The following is a 15,000-nucleotide window of genomic DNA, read 5'->3' as shown; positions in this document are numbered from 1 at the left end:
TAATCACATAATAATACACATAATTTACCTTTATTATAATATAATACAAGCGTAATTTTCACGGTCGTTACATTCTTCCCCCCCCCCCCTTAACAGGATTCTGTCCTCAGAATCACGCTATGGAAATAACTGAGGATACTTTTCTAACATATCACTCTCAAGCTCTCAGGTTAATTCCTCAACTACTGGGTTTCTCCATAAAACTCTTACTAACGGTACAGATTTATTCCTTAATACCCTCTCTTGCCGATCTAGAATTCTTATCGGCTGCTCTACATATGACAAATCTGCCTGAAGTTCTATTGGCTCATATTCTATTACATGTCTTGTATCAGGGTTATACTTCTTAAGCATGGACACGTGAAATACATTATGAATATGTTGCATATGAGGTGGTAAAGCTAATTTGTACGCCACTTTTCCGACTTTATTCAAAATTTCGAATGGTCCAACATAGCGAGGTTTTAATTTGCCTTTGTTGCCAAACCTAGTTAATCCCTTCCATGGCGATACCTTTAGCATTACATGTTCCCCTTCTTGATAGTCCACATCTTTTCTAGATAGATCTTCATATTTACGTTGTCGATTTTGCGCTGCTTCAAGTCGCTTTCGGATGAGTTCCACTTTTTCCCTGGTTTGCTGAATCAGTTCTGGACCTAGAATTTTACGCTCTCCAACTTCATCCCAACATGTAGGTGATCTATATTTTTTTCCATATAAAGCTTCGTAAGGTGGCATTTCGATACTCGCTTGATAGCTGTTATTGTATGAAAATTCCACTAGCAGTAAGTGCTCGTCCCAATTGTCTTCAAGTCTATCGCGCATACACGTAGCATATCTTCAATTGTCTGAATAGTCCTTTCACTTTGCCCGTCCGTTTGTGGATGGTAAGCAGTACTCATGTTCAACTTGGTTCCTAGACATTCTTGGAATTGTCTCCAAAATCTTGATTTAAAACGGGGATCTCGATATGAAACTATAGATACAGGTACTCCATGACGCATTACGATTTCCTTGAGATATAAGTGTACTAACTTGTCCAGTAAAAACCTTTCGTTGATCAGAAGGAAATGTGCTGACTTCGTTAATCGATCAATGATAACCCAAATTGCATCATGATTTGCTTTCGTCCTTGAAAGTCCCACTACAAAATCCATAGCTAAGTGTTCCCATTTCAATTCTGGAATATCTAGGGGTTGTAGTAATCCTCTCGGGCGTTGATGTTCAACTTTAACTCTTTGGCATGTATAAAACTTACTAACCCATTCCGCTATTTCTTTCTTCATATCTGGCCACCAAAAGTTTTCCTTCAGATCTCTATACATCTTGGTACTTCCGGGATGAATTGAATATCTTGAGCTATGAGCGTATTATAAAACTTCCACTTTCAATTCCGGTACATTAGGTATCCAGATTCTCGAAGCAACTCGAAATATTCCTTTGGTATCCTTCTGACTGGTAATCTCTTCTCCTGTCAAATTGTCATTTTCCTAATCCATTACTTCTTCTTGACACCTTCTTATCTTTTCCAATAATTCTGGCTGAAAGGTCATGGCGTAAATCATTTCAGTAGAGATTTCTGGCACATGAACTTCAATTTCCTATTTATCGAATTCCTTGATTAAGTCTTCTGAAGATGTTAACAGGTTCAATCGTTCCTTTCGACTTAACATATCTGCTACTACATTAGCTTTGCATGGATGATAATTGATCGAAACGTCGTAATCCTTGATTAACTCTAGCCAGCGTCGCTGTCGCATGTTGAGTTCCTTCTGTGTGAAAATATATTTCAAGCTTTTATGGTCCGTGTAAATCTCACATTTTTCTCCGTATAGATAGTGTCTCCAGAGTTTCAGTGCGAATACAATTGCTGCTAGTTCAAGATCGTGCATCGGATATTTCTGTTCATGCGGCTTTAGTTGTCTAGAAGCATATGCGATCACGTTGCCATGTTGCATCAGAACACATCCAAGTCCTCGATATGAAGCATCGCTGTATATGACAAAGTCTCCTTGATTATCAGGTAAAACAAGCACAGGTGCGGTTACCAATCGATTCTTCAATTCTTGGAAACTTGCTTCGCATTTCTTGTTCCATTCGAACTTTTCATTCTTTCGTGTCAACTTCATCAATGGTGTGGCTATCTTTGCAAAATCCTTAACAAATCTTCTGTAATAAACTGCTAATCCCAAGAAACTTCTGACTTCCGTTGGAGTCTTCGGTCTTTCCCAATTTAAAATAGCTTCAATCTTCACTGGATCCACTTGAATTCCTTCAATACTAATGATGTGTCCTAAAAATTGCACTTCCTTCAACAAAAATTCACATTTCGAAAATTTCACATAAAGTTGTTCCTTTGGTAACGTCTCTAATGTCATTCTTAAGTGCGCTGCATGTTCTTCTTCCGTCTTCGAATAAATCAAGATTTCATCAATAAATACAATGATAAACTTATCCAGGTACTTCTTGAATACTTGATTCATCAAATCCATAAATGTTGCAGGTGCATTAGTCAATCCAAATGCCATCACAAGAAATTTGTAGTGCCCATATCTCGTTCTGAATGCAGTCTTTGAAATGTCTTCTGTCTTGATCTTTAACTGATGATAGCCTGATCGTAATTCGATTTTCGAAAACCACGCCGCTCCTTTCAGTTGATCAAATAAGTCGTCGATGCGAGGCAAAGGATATTTATTCTTGATAGTTAACTTGTTCGGCTCACGATAATCAATACATAGTCGCATGCTACCGTCCTTCTTTTTTACGAACAATACTGGTGCGCCCCATGGGGATGCACTCGGCCTTATGATTCCTTTGTCGAGAAGATCCTGTAATTGCTTTGCTAATTCCTTCATTTCAACTGGTGCCATTCGATATAGAGCTTTTGAAATTTGTTCAGTCCCTGGTGCCAAATAAATAGTGAACTCGATTTCTCGATCCGGAGGTAGTCCTGGAAGTTCATCTGGAAAGACGTCGGGAAACTCACAAACTACAGGAATATCTTCAATCTTCGGGCTTTCTTTTTCGGTCTCCAATACGTAGGCTAAATAGGTTTGACATCCTTGATGTAGCAATCGTTTCGTCCGCATTATTGTTAAGAATCTCTGCTTTTGCTTTTCACCTTTAAATGTTACCGTTGTATTTTCTTCGGTTTACAATTTCACTTTCTTATTTGCGCAATCAGTCTGAGAATTATTACTAGCTAACCAATCCATTCCTAAAATAACATCAAATTCTCCTAACCTGAAAGATATCAAGTCAAATGAGAAATGACATCTCCCTATTTCAATATCACAACCTGGGCATACTCGATCTACCGCAACCTGATCATCATTTGCTAATTTTATGACTAGCACTTCATCTAACCACTGAACCTCACAATCTATCTTAGTAATAAAACCTTCAGAAATAAAAGATCTTGTAGCTCCTAAATCAATCAATACTTGAGCATTTACGGAATTCACAGGGAGCGTACCTGCAACCACATTCGGATTCTGTACAGCTTTCTTCATTGACATGTTGAAAGTCCTTGCCCTGTGCTGATTTTGTGGTGGTAGTGGAGGTGGAGGTAATGTTAAAACCCTTGGAATGTTAGCGGTCATTGTAACTCCTTGCAGTCCTTGGCAAGATGTCCTTTTCTTCCGTACTGGAAATAAGTGATCTCTGTTTTCCCCATCGGACATTATCTAGAGTAGTGTCCCCTCTGCTTGCACTTGAAACACATGACATTTGGCTTGTTGCAAATCCCAGTATGCTTTTTACCACATGTTCTGCAATCAGGTATAGGCGGTCGGATAAGTCTTTGCTGATTTGGGGCTGGAAGTCGATTACCCGTCCTCTGGTTTCCCTGTTCTAGTCTCCTGAAATTTACCTTTCCCCAGGCTTGAAATCCCGACCTTCTGTTGAAACGGTTCTGGGAATTTCCTGGTCCCTTCTCTTTCTGAGCTGCTTCACTCTCACCTTCAATGATCATAGCCTTCTGAACAATAGCCGTATAAGTCGTCAGCTCAAATACTGCTACTCTGCTACGAATCCATGGCTTCAATCCCTGTTGGAATCTCTTGGCCCGCTTTTCATCCGTATCCACTTGCTCAGGAACAAAGCTGGCCAATTCAGTGAACTTAGTTTCATAATCCGCGACCGATAAGTTGTCTTGCTTCAGTTCCAGGAACTTGATCTCCATCTGATTCTTCATGTAGCGAGGAAAATATTTCTCCAGGAAAAGATCAGTGAATCTATCCCAGGTTACCACACCTTCACCTTCCAAAGCTTTCTTTGATTCCCAACAATAATTGGCTTCACCTTTCAGAAAATAGCTGGCAAAATCCGTCTTCTGTTCTTCTTCAAGTTTAACCAACGTAAAAGCCTTTTCCAACTCCTTCATCCAAACTCTCGCCTTTGTAAGATCTGTGGAACCGGAAAATTCCGGAGGCTTTACCGAATGGAATTGCTTGAAAGTAACTGCAGGTGTTGTTGGTGGTACTTGATGTTCTGGATGAGCTGCTTGTTGTAGCATTTGTTGTTGAAACTGCTGCTGTTGATGTTGCATCATCAGCATCTGCTGTTGCTTAAGATGAATCATCTGATCCATATGATTGTTATCGTTCTGACCCTCGTTATTTCTGTTAGATGAGTCTGGTCTCGCTTTTCTTTTAGGTGCCATTTTCTGATAATAAAACAATGGGTTCTTTTAATAACAATTTACTAAACAGGTGTTATGGAATAGAAACAGTCTTTATAATATTAAAATAGCATTAAAATAGTTGATATAGGGAAGAAAACAATTTATCAAATATCTAAAATAAGTGAGTAAAACAGTGTGATGTTTAAATAAATCATTTTGAAATAATTAAAAATTTTGAAAAATAAAGGGTACAACATGATTGTAAATAAAAACAACATTTTTAAAATATGCAATGGTAATACGATAAAATAAATGTAAATGCTTAAATGACTGGAAAAATTAAATAAAGAAAACATGAAAAGGTTCATCTTATATATATATAAGTAGGACACCAGCTGCAGGTGTCAATACTTGATACAAAAGTCTATAATATGGCAGTCGTACTGCTACTGCTACCAGTCAAAACTAGTAGCTACACTCATATAAACTAGTCATACAATACTACGCTGCATCTATCTACAGATAATATACAAGATACAACACTCCACTGTCTGCTGAGATCAGAATCCAGGTGGCACACGGCTCAGCTCCTCCTGCAAAGCCTCTAACACTGCCTCTGTAAGTCTCATCGTCCTGCGATATGCTGCCTCTGTACGTATGTCCTGCTGCCTCAAGTCAGTAAGCTCCTGAGAACCAGCCCTATGGATCTGGCATAGTCTCTCCCTCAAGATGTAGTCTGGTCATAGTGCTCGAACTGGACCGTCCTCCTGTGTCTCAAATGACCCAAAAATCTCCCTACACTGATCTTGCCATCTGACCCTCTCCTCTTTCTCTGACTGGTACCGCTGATATGGAACCGTGCGATGCTCGCGAAGATCTTTACGGGAACCTCGAGAAGGCAATGATAATGGCTGATCCACCACTACCTCATCCATAAACTCTGGCTGCGGGAACTGGTATACCCCGGGCATAGGGGCATAAATAGCTAGCGGTGCAGGAAACAAAACAGACTGCTCCTGGGGTGCATATACAGGTGGCTCTAACTCTGGCTCCATCTGGGGAATCTCTGGAATCTCAGGATGTGGCACGGGAACCTGTGGCTCCAAGTCCTCCCACTGTGGAATATCAACCATATCAGGAACATCAAACATCGGAAACTCCAAAGGTGGAAAGTCAGGTATCTCCGGCTCAAAATAAGGGAAATAATCAACAAAGTCTGGTACCTCTAGTGCAGGGGGTACCGACAAATGCTCTGGTGCTGGACCCTGTGGTAGAGGTGGAGGTGGTGGTAATGGAGGAAAAACCTGCAGTGATGTTGGGGCTAGTACTGGTGCTGCTACTGCGTATGACTCAGTCCGCTCCGCAGATGACGCTGAAGAAGCCATCTAATATACACAACAATAATAACGCAAGAACAATCAAATCACAATCCTATATATCATAACAACTAATCACATAAACAAACAATCTTAACATTCTTACTTCTATCCTATATGATCTTCCTATCTTATCTTAATTCTAATGTTCTTATTTTCAAGGGTCAAAACCTATGCTTTGATGCCAACTGTAACACCCTCCAAACCCGGGGTATAGATTTGGGGCATTACTAATATTAACTAATTACTAATCTTGCACAAGTGGAATATAAATAAAATAATTACCCCAAACTACTACTACTCACGATCTTTTAAGGTTATGATTCGAAAATAAAAACGACACACTAACTTTTTTACAAACCAGTTTAAAAACAATCTGTCTCAAGAACTCTCTTTGTTATAAAACTTTCTTCTATTTACATCTCATAGTAAACAACTTTTATTTAACTCATCGCTATTACTTATCCTATTACACCTAACCTGGTAGCTCAAAACTCTCTTCTGGGATAGGGATGAACACTCTTGGTATAAGAGGATCCCGCTGCTTGACTCGCTTCTTGACTATGCGGGTTCTGATGGGTTTCATTCTCTACCTTAACTGAAAAACAATAGGAATAACAATAAAAGGGGATGAGCCAAAATTGCTCAACAAGCCTACAACAATATATATATATATATTGTAAAGGATAAGAATAAATGGATCGGTAAGCTGTTGGTTTGAACAACCATCTATTTCTATAATGAATAACAATTTGCCAATACTGGCGAGTGCCAAATGAACAAGACTGGAAACAAGAACCAACATATTCACTATAACCCGCTGATCAGTCAGCATATAGTGTGGATCTATACCCAACTGCATAGACCCAACCAACATAAGGAGTACTCAGGCAACTATGGCCTATTAGTTAAAGGTCTGGGTAAAACCCAGCCCGTAACATAATCCAAAGCTTAGCATCCGGAATAATCGGAATGTTTTTGATGTATCCCAACATCAGGATATATCAGAGTATATATAACAAGGATAAAATTATTGGAATATGAATAGAGGATTCAATAAATTGGGAGAAATCAAGAATCGAAATGAAATAGAAATAAGAATCAATAATTGTGTAAGCGTGTATATAAACAAGAATTATCAAAGTGTAACTGATATGAAAAATGGGGTATAATTCACTATTCCGGATTTAGAATAGGGGAAAAACTTGTCTTGCGCGTACTTAACCTCGTATGACTCACCACCTTCCGTTTCGTGTTTGATTCGCCTTGCGTATATAGAATCTATCATGGAAAGATGGTCGTTTAGATAGCTTACTACATACGCGTATCTCGAATCGATACCACGTAACCCTAATAATATACCCATGCATTTATATCTGACTCACGTATATACATATATAATTATATAGCACATAAGGTTCATATAATCATGTAAATCACATAGCACATAAAGCACATAATTGATTTTTGGACTTATAAATATTTTTAGAATCGATACTAGACTCAAACCTGTATTAACTAACCCTATTTGATTTTATTTATAATTTTTCGGGATTTATTTGACTCGATTCTACCTATATTAGGGCGTATAAACAATTGACTATCATAAGACAACTCTCTTTCGAAAGAAATTATGACTTAAAATTATTTTCGATTCATTTTTCTGAGTCTAAGGGTCTTCGTTTCACTCAAATCGGACTAACGGTTTAATTATAATGAATTAAACAAGATTTAATTAATTAATAATTAATTATAAATAATTAATTATAATTAAATAATCCTTAATTATATTTTTAAATAATTATTGCATTTTAAAATAATTAATCCTTAATTATTAGGATTAATTACAATTTATTATAATTATTTACAATTTATTATCAATTATCCGATTAGTACGACTATTTATAGATAAATAATCGATACAAATAATTATTACGACACTCTTCGAATAAATAAATTATCATTCGAATAATATTTCAACACATCGATCGACTACTCGTATCACTACGAGTTACTCACATTATTCGACTCATTAACGAGTTATTATCATATTATTCGATTATTTTAACCTTATTTAGTAATTAATTACTTAATTATTGAATAATAGATAAATAACTAAATTATTAAATAAATAATTAAATGATTAAATAAATAATTATTTTTGAATTTCTAAATTAATAAAACAATTTAGAAATTAATAATAATAATTTTCAGAATTTAAAACTAATTTTTATTTGATTTTTAGAATTCAAAAACTGATTTTTCTGTTTTATAAAAATTAAAACTAAATTATAGAAAATCAAAAACAGAATTTGGGGAATGATTTTGAGTTTTAACAGATCGAAACCGGGTCATGGCATCGGGTCAACGGGTCGACAACTGGGTTGATCAAGAACAGTCGTCGGCCGGCCCAGATTCCGGCGCCGGCAGGCATTTCCGGCGAGTTCCCACTTTCAACGAAAATACAACCGTTTCTTTCGTTTCTTCCCCCAGAACAATTCCTCCCTGCAACAGTCGTCCCTCCGCCCCGTTCACGACGTCCAGACGTTCTTCTCTGATGAACTCTGGCGGATTTCAAGCTTTTTCCGTCGAGTTCATCGGAAAATTACTCCCCCCTAAAATCGAATCCATACTCCACAATACCTATATCAAATCGAAGCTACGAACTTCTATATTCACTCCCAGTAGTCCACAGCAATCAAAACATTCATAATTTATCAAAAACGAATTTCAAAGTTTAGAAAAAAAACAATAACTCGGGAACTATCTTCCCGGGGTTATACGAACTAATTTATTACACCAAATTATTCCTAAGGTTATGAATAAGCTATACAAATCATCAAAATCATCAAACGATTCCAGAATCCTAAACCCCTAATTCTAGCATAAACCCTAGAAAAACGAATTGAAAATCACAAGACTGAAACATGAAATTGATTATACGAATAGAAAGTAGAGATCAAGAGGATCGTTTTGGTTACTCACATGATCAAATCGGATAACAGAATCACTATGAAATCTGAGATTTAATTCCCTGCTTGTTTTTCACCAACAACTCCTTGTTCTTGATTTTCAGAATTTTTAATAATAATTAACTAATTAATTAATAATAAATCAGCTATTTTTATTATGGAAAATAATACCCCTAAATAAAATTAAGGGGCTAATTACACACCTAATAAAAATATTTGGCCCCAATTTTTTATAATTTTTGGGTATTAATAATGAATTTTTAAATATCCAATAAATAAAAAATTAATGATAAAAATTCCCAAAAATTATGAATATTACAAAAATGCAAAGAAAATGATGTATGATAATTTCATGATCATATAAAAATAAAAATGTGATTTTTGTGGGGCTTTTGGTACCCGAAGGGGTCCGGAAAAGTCATTTTTCGCGAAAAAGGTAAATTTGTAAAACGTCTAGGGGTTCAGAATAGCGATGTGGTATAGGTCGTTTTTGGCAAAACAGGGCCAATGATTTTATTTAAAATACGGGCTTTTAAAATACTGTTTGAGTTGTACGGGTTTTGATATAAAACATATAACTTACGATGAAATACTCAATAAATATCCAAATCACATTCGGATCAAAACAAACAACACGTAGCACATAGCAATTAGGGTTTAATGACTCAACACATTTAATCACATAATAATACACATAATTTACCTTTATTATAATATAATACAAGCGTAATTTTCTCGGTCGTTACAGTTATATTCAAGTCCACTTTTACTCTAGGTGTTGATCTTTGAGCAAAAGTATCGGTGTTATAGTCAGATGAGAGAGCTTGAGAGTGAATCTTACTAGAGAAAGATGCAAACATGTTATTCATACCTTACATACTCGACGACATATTAAATGCAGAGTAGTAAGGATTAGAATTGATTGACATGTTATACCTATTCTGACTAAACACACTGGGCATATTTAGCATGACACACATAGGTTGTTGTGCAAGACATGCATGTACTTTAACAAGACTAAGTCAAATTGACAACCCTAAGTAAGTTGTATTGTGTTAGATATATTTGATAATGTCATGGCTAATATGTTTTATGTTTAGATTTCAGATCTTATTTGAACAGGACAAATCAGTACTTAACTGATCAGTACTTATACTGGACATCAGGACTTAAGAGATATCAGTACTTATGTCATCAGGAGATAATCATCAGGAGTTAGATATCAGAACTTAAGTGCTGAAGGACGATCAGATAAGGACAGCAGCTGATTAAAGTTAAGAAGATCAAGATAAACATAAGAAGAGATATGCATGAAGAAGGAATTCCATAAAGAATGGAATACTTGGAAGAAAAGATATCTGATTGATATATATTAGGAAGCAGAATTATATTCCATATCAATTAGTGATTATCTTGTAACTGTGTAATATATAAACACAGACATAGGGTTTACACTATAAGTGTTATCATAATCGAGAATATTATTAACTTAACCCTAGCAGCTCTCGTGATATTTTGTTCATCACTGAGAGATAACAGTTCCAGATTGTAACAGAGTTTATTGTTTCAATAAAGTTTGTTTTCTGTTATTTAAGTTCTTGAAGTTCGATTTGATTGTAATAAACACTGTATTCACCCCCTCTACAGTGATAGTGTGACCTAACAATTGGTATCAGAGCATTCTGTAAACACACATACAGTTAAAGATCCAAACACAATCATGTCTGACACAGAAACTCCAACTAAGCCTACCAAAACTGAGGAATCATCAAAGACATCAATTCAGAGTCGATATGAGACTATTAGAGTTCCCATATTGAGACCATCTGAATATCCCATATGGAAGGTAAGGATGACCATGTTTCTGGAAGCAACAGATCCAGAATATCTTGATAGAATCAAGGAAGGGCCTCCAAGCTCGCTGTTGTAGTTGCAGGTGAAGCAGCAATGACTGTACCAAAGGAAAAGAGTGATTACACTGCTGAAGATATAGCATCTATTGCTAAGGATGCCAAGGTACGACACTTACTGCATAGTGCCATTGATAATGTAATGTCAAACAGGGTAATAAACTGCAAGACTGCCAAGGAGATATGGGATACACTGGAGACAAGGTGTCAAGGAACTGAAACAGTTAAGAAAAACAGGAAGACAATACTCACTCAAGAGTATGAACATTTTGACTCAAAATCTAATGAGTCATTGAATGATTTATATGATAGATTTGTCAAACTTTTGAATGATTTGTCATTGGTTGATAAAGAGTATGATCTTGAAGATACCAACCTAAAATTCCTGTTAGCTCTTCCTGAATGCTGGGATTTGAAGGCAACAACAATAAGAGACAACTACAATCTTGATGAAACAACTCTTGATGAAATCTATGGAATGCTCAAGACTCATGAACTTGTGATGGAACAAAGAAGCAAGAGGAAAGGAGGAAAGTCAAGGACAGTTGCTCTCAAGGCTGAAGAGGAATCCCCCAAAGCACCTTCCTCAAAGAAAGACAAGGGTAAAGCTCTTTTCATAAAGTCTGATACTGAGTCATCAAGTTCTGAGAGTGATGATGACTCAGATTCTGAAAGCTTGCCTGAGACTGATGCTGATGAGGAGATGATGAAGCTGTGTGCTCTTATGGTGAAAGGAATCACAAAGATTGCATACAGGAAGTTCAGAAAGGGAAAGAAGTTTTCCAGGAAAGGCATAAGTTCTGATAAGAAGAATTTCAGAAGATCTGAAGGAAGAGGAGGAAAGTCTGACAGAGGAGATTACACCAATGTTAAATGTTATAATTGTGGTGAGAAAGGCCACATATCTCCTGATTGCAAGAAGACCAAGAGTGACAAAGGCAAAGCTCTTATCACAAAGCAGAAAAGCTGGACAGACACCTCAGACTCTGAAAGTGAGGAGAACTATGCATTGATGGCAAATGCTGATAAATCAAGTTCTGAGAGCAGTTCTGAAGCTGCTGAAACAAAGGTACCTCAGACTACTTATGCTTTTCATACTGATGATATTAATGAGTTGAGAAGATATCTTAAAACCATGTTTGTTAGTTATAGAGATCAAACTTTAACATGTGAAAGATTAACTTCTGAAAATCTTGCTTTTAGGAAAAGAAACGATTTCTTAGAAAAAGAGTTAGTCATGTTCCATCAAACTCAGAAGGATAGAGATGATGCTTTTTATGTTAGGGATGAAGTGCTAAAAATGAATGAATCTCTAAAAACTGAGTTAGAAAAAGGAGAGAGAGATTATTAGGACTTGGACTAACTCTGGCAAAACAACTCAAAATTTGCTGAGCAGTGGAAACTGGAAACAGGGCTTAGGTTATGGAGAAAATAAAAATGAAAAAGGAACTGTAGAAATTAAGCCTGTTGATAAGCAAAAACCGAAGTTAAAACCTGTTAAGTTTGTAACTGAAAAATCTGAAAATGAGAAATCAGAAGTTAAAAAGGAATTAGCTTCTGACAAACTAAAACAGGAAAAGACAGCTGAAGTTAACATAGGCTTAATGACAAAGAAGCAGCTTAAGCATAAGCTGAAAGATGTTAAGAATGCAAACAAGGTAAAATCACCTAGGAAAAACAGGAATGGAAAGGAAGGTGTGAATAAAAGCAATAACTATAAATCTGTTCCTGATGCTCCTAGGAAAGCATGTCATAACTGTGGAAGTTCTAACCATCTGGCTTCTTTTTGCAGGAAGAATAAGAATATTAACTCCTTATCTTCAAAATCAGGAGTTAAGAGTCAATCTGTTAGATACAAACCACAAAATCCTTGTTTTCATTGTGGTAGTTTATGGCATTCCATTTATACTTGTAAGGAATATCATAGTTTGTACTATGATTATTATCAAATAAAACCTTCTTTAAAGAAAGTTTCTGTTGTTCCTTCTAGTGTAAGTTCTGATTCAAAGTCTGGTAGTATAAGTTCTGATAAGAAAACTGTTAACATAAATTTGATGCTAAATCCGCTGCAAATGTTAACAAACCTAAAAAGGCCAAAGGATCCAAGCAAGTCTGGGTCCTTAAAACTAATAATTAGTGGTCTTTTTGATTGCAGGGCAACAGGAAAAATATTTTAGTTCTGGACAGTGGATGTTCAGGACATATGACTGGAAATAAGGCCCTGCTATCAGACTTTGTGGAGAAAGCTGGCCCAAGTGTTTCTTATGGAGATGGCAACATTGGAAAAACCTTGGGATATGGCAATATCAATCTTGGGAATGTCATCATTAAAGATGTAGCTCTGGTCTCAGGACTTAAACACAACTTACTGAGTATAAGTCAAATTTGTGACAGAGGTTATCATGTTGATTTCTTTGCAGAACATTGTGAAATAGTTAGTAAATCGAAAGGAAAAGTTGTTCTGAAGGGATTCAGGCGTGGTAACATTTATGAAGCTAAGCTTTCAACAAGTTCTGATGGTTCTGCAATCTGTTTGATAAGTAGAGCCTCAATTGAAGAAAGCTGGAATTGGCACAAGAAACTCTCTCATTTAAACTTCAACAAGATAAATGAACTGATCAAGAAAGATCTTGTGAGAGGACTGCCAAAATCAGTGTTTGCTTCTGATGGTCTTTGTGACTCATGTCAAAAGGCCAAACAAAGAAAATCTTCATTCAAGAGCAAGACTGAATCATCAATTCTTGATCCTTATTATCAACTTCATGTTGATCTATTTGGTCCAGTGAATGTCATGTCTATTGCAAAGAAGAAATATGCATTGGTCATAGTAGATGAGTTCACCAGATACACATGGGTGTATTTCTTGCACACAAAAAGTGAAACTGCATCTATCCTGATTGATCATGTCAAACATCTGGATAAATTGATCAAAGATTCTGTGAAAATTTTGAGGAGTGATAATGGCACTGAATTCAAGAATCTGATAATGGAAGAGTTCTGCAAAAATCATGGAATAAAGCAGGAATTTTCTGCTCCTGGAACTCCACAGCAAAATGGAGTTGTTGAAAGGAAGAATAGAACTCTCATTGAAGCTGCACGAACAATGCTTGAAGAAGCAAAGCTTCCAACCTATTTCTGGGCTGAAGCTGTGCAGACTGCTTGTTTTACTCAAAATGCAACACTCATTAACAAGCAGGGAAAAACACCATATGAGATGGTGAAGAACAAGAAGCCAAATCTGAAATACTTTCATATATTTGGATGTAAGTGTTTTGTTCTCAAGACTCATCCTGAACAGCTATCCAAGTTTGATCTAAAAGCTGATGAGGGAATATTTGTTGGATATCCACTTTCCACAAAAGCCTTCAAAGTCTATAATTTGAGAACAAAAGTGGTCATGGAATCTATCAATGTCTCTTTTGATGACAAGAAGATCACTGGACTTGAAGATTGCATTGATCATGATCAGCTGAGATTTGAAAATGAAGATTCATATTCTGATACCTTAAGTCCTGACAGTCTAAGTCCTGATACTGTAAACTCTGATAGATTAAACTCTGATGTTATTGAAACTGTGGTGACTACGTCAAAGGAAGATGCACCAATGCAGGGGGAGCATACTCAAGATATTATCACATCTCAAGAAGCATCAGAACACACAACTGGCTCTTCAAGTTCTGATTCGTCAAGTTCTGATAAGCCAATTACTGACAGTGCTGAAAATCTAAATGCTGAAGGATCCAACTCAGAGAGCATAGTTTCAGGGGGAGCATCAGAAAATGAAAACGAAGACAGCATGAATCATGGGGGAGCATCCAATTCTAGAGAAAACCTTCCATCTGCAAGGAAGTGGACAAAATCACATACACCTGATTTGATAATTGGAAATCCTGATGCAGGTGTCAGAACTAGAACAGGTACTTCTAATGAATGTCTTTACAATTCTTTTCTCTCTCAGTCTGAGCCAAAGAAAGTGGAAGAAGCTCTTCAAGATGCTGATTGGGTGCAAGCAATGCAGGAAGAGTTAAATGAATTTGAAAGAAACAAAGTCTGGACCTTAGTGCCAAGACCTAAGAATAGATCTGTTGTTGGTACAAAATGGGTATTCAGAAATAAAA

This window comes from Apium graveolens, chromosome 2 (genome assembly GCF_009905375.1).
Source record: "Apium graveolens cultivar Ventura chromosome 2, ASM990537v1, whole genome shotgun sequence".
Taxonomy (NCBI): Eukaryota; Viridiplantae; Streptophyta; class Magnoliopsida; order Apiales; family Apiaceae; genus Apium; species Apium graveolens.
Note: the sequence above shows the minus strand (reverse complement) of the source record.